Source organism: Chlorocebus sabaeus, chromosome X (assembly GCF_047675955.1).
Source record: "Chlorocebus sabaeus isolate Y175 chromosome X, mChlSab1.0.hap1, whole genome shotgun sequence".
NCBI lineage: Eukaryota > Metazoa > Chordata > Mammalia > Primates > Cercopithecidae > Chlorocebus > Chlorocebus sabaeus.
The window spans coordinates 19,264,737-19,271,170 of NC_132933.1; the positions used below are offsets into that span (position 1 = coordinate 19,264,737).

Below are 6,434 nucleotides of genomic sequence, written 5' to 3' on the forward strand. Positions count from 1 at the left end.
AATTTAAGAAGTTCTTCGATTTCGGCGCCATTTTCGAGTGGAGCCAGAGGTGACATGCGATTTTTAAAAAAGGGACTTGGTGGCTGGCCTCTTTCCCAATTGTAACGTCTGTTACGGCAGGCCGAAAAAAATCTGGTGGTAATTCTGAAAAAAGTGCTGTGGCGTTTGGGGGTTGTAAAGCACGTTTTGGGGGCGGGATGGGGGCAAATCTGACCTTTAAAGTGTTTAACAAATGAGTGCGACCGGGAAATTCTCAGGAAACGGACTGGGAAAAAAAAAAAAACTAACATGGAGGGGCGGGGAGAGAAAACTGAGTAAGGGGCAGTGACCGACTGTCAGCCTCGTTATGGTCGGGAGCGACTGGTTTTGACAGAATGTAAATGAACTTTTCCTGACTCTTACTTGCAAGCAGTTAGTTATGTCTTGGAAAGAAATGTGTGTTTAATTTCACATTGTCTCTCCCGAATTTTAACTTTCAAGGTTGTTTAGTTTTCCCTGTAGGGAACTTGACATTGGGAAAGTTTGGCTAGAATGCGCCAAGGGAAGGTACATCGTGTGTTTGGGGTGTGGGAGACGAAGGCATATGCAAAATTAAAAGACAAAACGTTGTAAAGTATGAACAGAGGAAGAGGCGTATTCTTTGGCTCTTAAATCATTTAGCCAAACACATTGCAGTTCAGAAGGGGGTGGGGCTATGGCAACTCGAAAGTATCGATTCTTTGTCTATTGTATCAGCGAATGACCCTCTCCTGAAGTGTCAAGATGCCCCTTTGTAATCTCTTTTCGTAAGTGAATTTCAGTCTAAGGGGAAATATGTAAACTAGGGGATCAGGGTGGCTTTTTAGGGGTGTAACTCGTTGTACTATCACTGGGAGAGATGAAAGGGGTTAGGGTGAAAGGTGTAAATGAATTTGATTCCAAGAACAATCTGGAAGGGACCTTCGCCTTTGACACCGATGCTATTTCGAATGAACTTTTGTTTTTCTAAGTAGTCAACTAAGGAAATGTTAAATTAGGCATGACTTTAACTTCTGACATGATGGCTCATATATGTGTGTGGAACAAAATATTGGGATAAAGTTGTGGAGTTTTAAATTATAATTGTACATTTGCTAAACATGTTTTTTTTTCTTTTTAAGGGCAGTCAACGACATTTTTCTCCATTAATCCCAGTCAATGTAAAATTGTTTGTAAATATCATTGCCAAAACAAGATGGAATGTAGAGATACTTGATTGTCTGTCCCAATTTAGGGAATGGGGTTATTGTTACTAATGACTTTTTTTTTTTTTTTTTAAACCGTGACATAGTGTGTTTGTTACCACTGGATCTCAGTCTGGATGTTATAAATTTGATACTTAATCTTACTAAATACTCTGCACATTTTATTAATTAATAAATAGGACACTTAACATTCATTGTACTGGTTTTGAAAAACCGACATAATTTGTAAATGTAACAAGATACTTACAGTTGGATAATTTAAATGTCTGTTACTTGTGCTGAAATGTATTGTAACTTTCAAAACCATTACAGTTAGTGCTGATTTTGTTTTAACTTTTAGGTTTGTGATTGAGGATTTCAGAGTGGGTTTTTTTTAATGCTTAACTGAATATTGTATTCAAACAAAAAGGGGTCATGCATGTGACTTGTTGCTAATATGTGTCCATTTTAAAAAGGAAAAAGTGGTATCTAATGAGTTAATCATTAAGGAGTATGCGCAGTGCCGGCCATTTCAGGACATGAAAGAGTTTCTGTGGAGCTGCTTGAAACAGGAAGGAGCGACTTGACATCAAGTATTTAAATTTTTTGATTTATGTTTTGATAGACGGCATTGATAGGTGTAAATTACAAATAAGTTTGAGTAACCAGTTTAATATGTAAACTGGTATTTCATCTACAGAAATTTCTCTGTCATTGTTTGAAGCTCTTAAAAATGACTCAGAGCAGGGGTGTTGTAAGAAAAAACACTAACAGTGAGTTAGGACATCAAATGCTTTTAAAGATGGATATATATGTCGCAGCGATAGTATATATTAGAATCAGCTGAAGCTACCGGTGAGGTTTTGGTTATTTTCTTTCAGTCATCTGAGTCCATTTCCAATAAAGGATTTTTGTTTTGTTTTGTTTTTAATGGGGACAATGAATGAGACTTGTAATATGCAGCAGGCAGAAGTTTCACCAAGACTTTGAAGCTGGCAAGAATGATCCAGATGTCCAATTGCCTCTACTTAATCTTACTCGTCTACTTTGAGAAGTAATTAGATTCTCCTCCACACTAATTCCTATCTCCCATCGCTCTGCTTCTCACCACTACATTTTTCCAAGATTCATCCTCGGGAAAAAATTGAGAGCCACACCTTCGGTTCCACCTGCAGCTCCTGGAAATCAAATGATGAAGTTATAAAAAGTACCTTAACTTGGAGTGAGGTGGCCTAGTCATAAGTTTTGCCCTATTCCTTGCCATGGGGTAGGGCGGGGCTTCCTCCAGTCATCTAGTCTTTCTTCACCCGCAGGTATCCCAGATCTATCCCCCTTCATTGACTCCGAGGGGATACAGCAGCAATTCATGTTTTGAAGTGTTCTAAATGGTTCAAAACGTGAGGCGCTGCTATACCCCCTCGTGGGGAAGGTAGAAGGTGGGGTCTGCCGGACGCGTGTTCCTGCCACCAGGTGCCCGCTCCCCGCGAGGCCGGCTCAGGAGCAGGTAGGTGGGCGGGGGCTCGCGTCTCTCTTTCCGGCGGGTCCTCGCCCTTCCTTGTCCATGCAGCAGGACTGTAGTCCGGGGAGGGCAGTATTCCTGGCTGGGCTAGGGGTGGCCGGTCCAGGGCGCACATAGGCGGTGCGAGTCGAGGAGGGACGCGGTGCCCGCGCTCAGCCGTGCCCTAGCAGCGGGAACAGTTCTGCAGTGAGTGATCAGTAATCTGGAGTATTGTTTCCGCTGCCAGGGTAAGTCTGGGACTGCCGTTCGGGCCTACCCAGCAGGTAAGTCTTAGGCCATCGCCTGCAGCGTGGGCCCTGAGAGCAGCGCGACCCAAGATTGCATCAAACGTTTGCCCCGTCCTTGCATATGTGACTGGACGTGAATGATGCTTCATTTTGGCACCCCCTTTCCCTGCTCAGGTAGAATTTAAACAATTGAAAAAAATCCCTTCCCAATCAGAATACCATCCACAGGACAATGAAGAAAACTCATCTTCAGTCCCCAACCACGAAATGGTGGGGGGTGGGGAGGACTGGAAAAGGAGTAAGGGGAGAGGAAGGGTGAGCAGCTGCAAGAAGTTTTCACACCTCTCTGCCGTTCCTGGTAAACGCGCTCATGTCCTGGGTATGGAAGGGACTTAAGAGTTCAGGAAAGATAAAAGTAACAGGCTGCTTCCCCACTCCCTCGCCCTCCCTTCCCCGCTGCTGGGTTAGGGAGGCTCCATGGAGCTCCAGCACCCTAGAAGGATCCGGTGAGGCGCGAGGCCTTGCGGGCGGATGAACCCATGGCGGGGTGGAAGGCGCCAACCTGCCCAATCTGAGCCTGAGGCCTGCTGAGAAGCGTGGGGGCCTTGGGATAGTTCCCGAATGAGGATGTGCGTTTCTAGCTTCTTTGCGCCCTCCTCTCCCAAAAATCTGCTACCACAATTCCACCCTGGAGGCGCGCCCCCAAGACTCCTTTGTCGCCCCAGGGGCGGGACCTGAGCTGTCGATTGCAGGGGCCCTTCGTGACTCCAAAAGTCCTGGGCGCTGTCGCTCATGAGTGCTGCACAACTGTCGCCCTCCAAAGCCACCTCCATCCCTCACTGGGCTGGCCTCCTGAGCCTTCGGTGAGGACATGGGGTTGCGAGTTGCCCGCCTGGGAGCTTGACAGCCTGACTGGAAAAGGGCTAATTCGCTAACTTTCTGTGCAAATCACTTGAGCTAATTATTTGATCTGAAACATGGTCAGGTAAAGGACCATTGGCGGGCGTGGGGAGGGAGGCGTGGAATCTTTCCCACACTTTTTGTCACCTTTCAACAAAAGCCACAACACACCCAAATCCCTCTGGTCTGAATGGGCTGGCTAGAACTGGGCTTCCCGGGACCAGGAGTGGGCCCCTAGAAGTTTCCCAGTTTGGGGTGGGGCCGGGGTTCCGGAGTCCAGAGCTGGGAGTCGGGTTCAGCGACCCGAGACGCTGGTTCTCCCAGACTCCCTTGCGCCGGGGCAGTGCGCGGGGGCGGCTCGGGTCCCTCCCGGGCCGGCGGGGACCCTCAGGCTCCCGGGGCGCCGCCCACCAGCCCGACCCGGCGGCGACTCCCAGGCCTGGAAGCCCCCATTCTGCTCCCGCCCCGCCCCGGCCGGCCAGCGCAGGGCCCCTCAGGCCCGCGATCTCCAGGCTCAAACGGCGAACAGGTCCCCGCATCCGCCTGCCTTTGCACTTGGGGGTGGGGGAGCCACCTTGTGACGCCCCTTCTGCCTCTCACCAGCTTCCCCCTTTCTCCCCGTTCCGTACGGTTCCCCCTGGAGCCAGAAGGAAGCCCGGTGCCAGCCAGCCTTCCTGAAAAGACCAAGCCCGCGCCATCCGGCTTCCTCCAGTGGACGCCTGCAGGACCCAGGTGAGATACGGGACTGGTTGGGGACGCGAGGGGCGGAGGGCGGCGAGCAAGGGATCCTGACTTGGGGGCGTTGCCTCCCGGAATCCAAGCGGCCTTTTGCCAGGGTCTCCCGAGATGCATCGAAATTGAGCTCGTCCACATAGCCCCCTGACTGCGTGGTGCCCTTTTCTGACTTAAAACATTCCTTGTACCTTTATTTACACGATCCAAGTTGCAGTGTGCCTAGATTTTCCTTCAAGGACAAAAATGTGAATAAAGCAATATTTTAGCCAAACATTTCCGTATCAATTAAGAAGATTGCAATTCGTTCCAGACTATAAATTCTCTTTAACAACTCCCTAAGGTATTCTTTTAAATTGTTTTTCAACGTTGCTAAATGTGCATTGTAATGTGTGGGAGACTTGTCTAAAGTGAATCAATTTATACTCGGTTGATTAATTGACCCGATGTTACCACCTCCAAGGAGGCACCTTTCCACTATTTTCTCATTTTTTCCCCAACACATGTTATTTGTTAGTGAGGAAGCTGCGTGCACGTGGCATTGTATAAAGTTTATTAGGCAGACGTGGCCCTTAAACTAGGAAGAGCTTAGTATAACTCTAAATCTAAAATTCGACATTTCGGTAAGTTATGAGACAAGATACCCAGGTTGTTTCATAAACCAGAATTGAACATAATTTTTTAAAAATTTAAATCACAGGAATGTTTTTCTTGAAGGCATCCGGCATCTCCAGTTAGCAGTACTGATTTTTTTTTTTTTTTCTTTTTCCGACAAAGGAACACTGCATCAACACTCTTGGCGGGGATCTGGACAAGAAGACTCCTGTTTCAAGAAAATACAATCATCTCTCAAAGGCTGTAATTTATATGCATTTTAAAACTCTCTAGGCATTGAAAACCGCCCAAGTGTCCCAAATAGAAGGGTAAAATATAATCAGTCACTCAGTGTAATATTATACATCCTTTAAAAATGTTATTGGGAAATGTTTTATGATCTGTAAGTCCAAGGAATCTTCTCCCACCATTTCTTTCTCCCCACTGTTCCCCCATACCCACACTTCTTTGTTCCAATTGGCATGTAAATTTGGTTTTCCCGCCAAATGAGTCAGTCATGATGGTAACATCAACTGATTTGAACAGATGTGTGTCAATGTTACTTGGAAAACTAGATGTCAATAACCAGGGCCACAGAAAAAGGCAGTGGTTGCAACTCTGTAAAAATGTATGCATGCACACAGACAAGGACTAAAGTGGAACCCCACACAGGAAAACAGTGGGCTGTACGCCAGTGCTGGGACATTGAATGACTGTATGATGCTTTTGATTTCTGTTAATACGGGCAACTGTCCAATTAAAAACTCCTAAGTACTCTGCAGTGCAAATTGTTTTGCGGATTGTTTTAAAACACCATACCTATCAACTCATCAAGGCAGATGGGGCAGCAGGGGACTGGGTTCCTTCCCTGAATCCTGGACTGCTATAGAGTTCAGGGCAACATTTGCAGAAAACCTGAGCCTATGAGATGGGAGTTAACTTACAGGCAGTTTTCCTGAGACTGTGCAAGATGAAAATAAAACTAGGTTCAAAAAATATGTTTGGGGAAGATCAATGAGTTTATCGATAGAAATTAAAAGACTTGAGTCAGGGGCTATATGCAAGTTGGCATACGTTTTTAGAGATCCTTTTTCCCATTGGCCTGCAGTATGACTTAATCTCATAACCCTAGAATTTTATATATGCATTTGTATTTAGAGTTATCACATGACTCTTAAGCAAAAAAGAGTATATATACATCAAGTATAGCAAACATGTATCTCCCTGCCCCCCTACATCCCACTCAGGCCCACCCATTAG

The 6,434-nt window shown here is 46.2% G+C and overlaps 1 long non-coding RNA gene across 1 annotated transcript; it reads left to right on the forward strand.

Annotated features, from left to right (window-relative positions):
- The first annotated feature begins 2,691 nt into the window (after positions 1-2,691).
- Positions 2,692-5,955, forward strand: LOC103232592 (uncharacterized). The gene is made up of 3 exons (XR_005237509.2): positions 2,692-2,706; positions 2,948-4,580; positions 5,358-5,955. It is a non-coding gene; the product is annotated as an uncharacterized lncRNA (long non-coding RNA).
- The last annotated feature ends 479 nt before the right edge of the window (positions 5,956-6,434 follow it).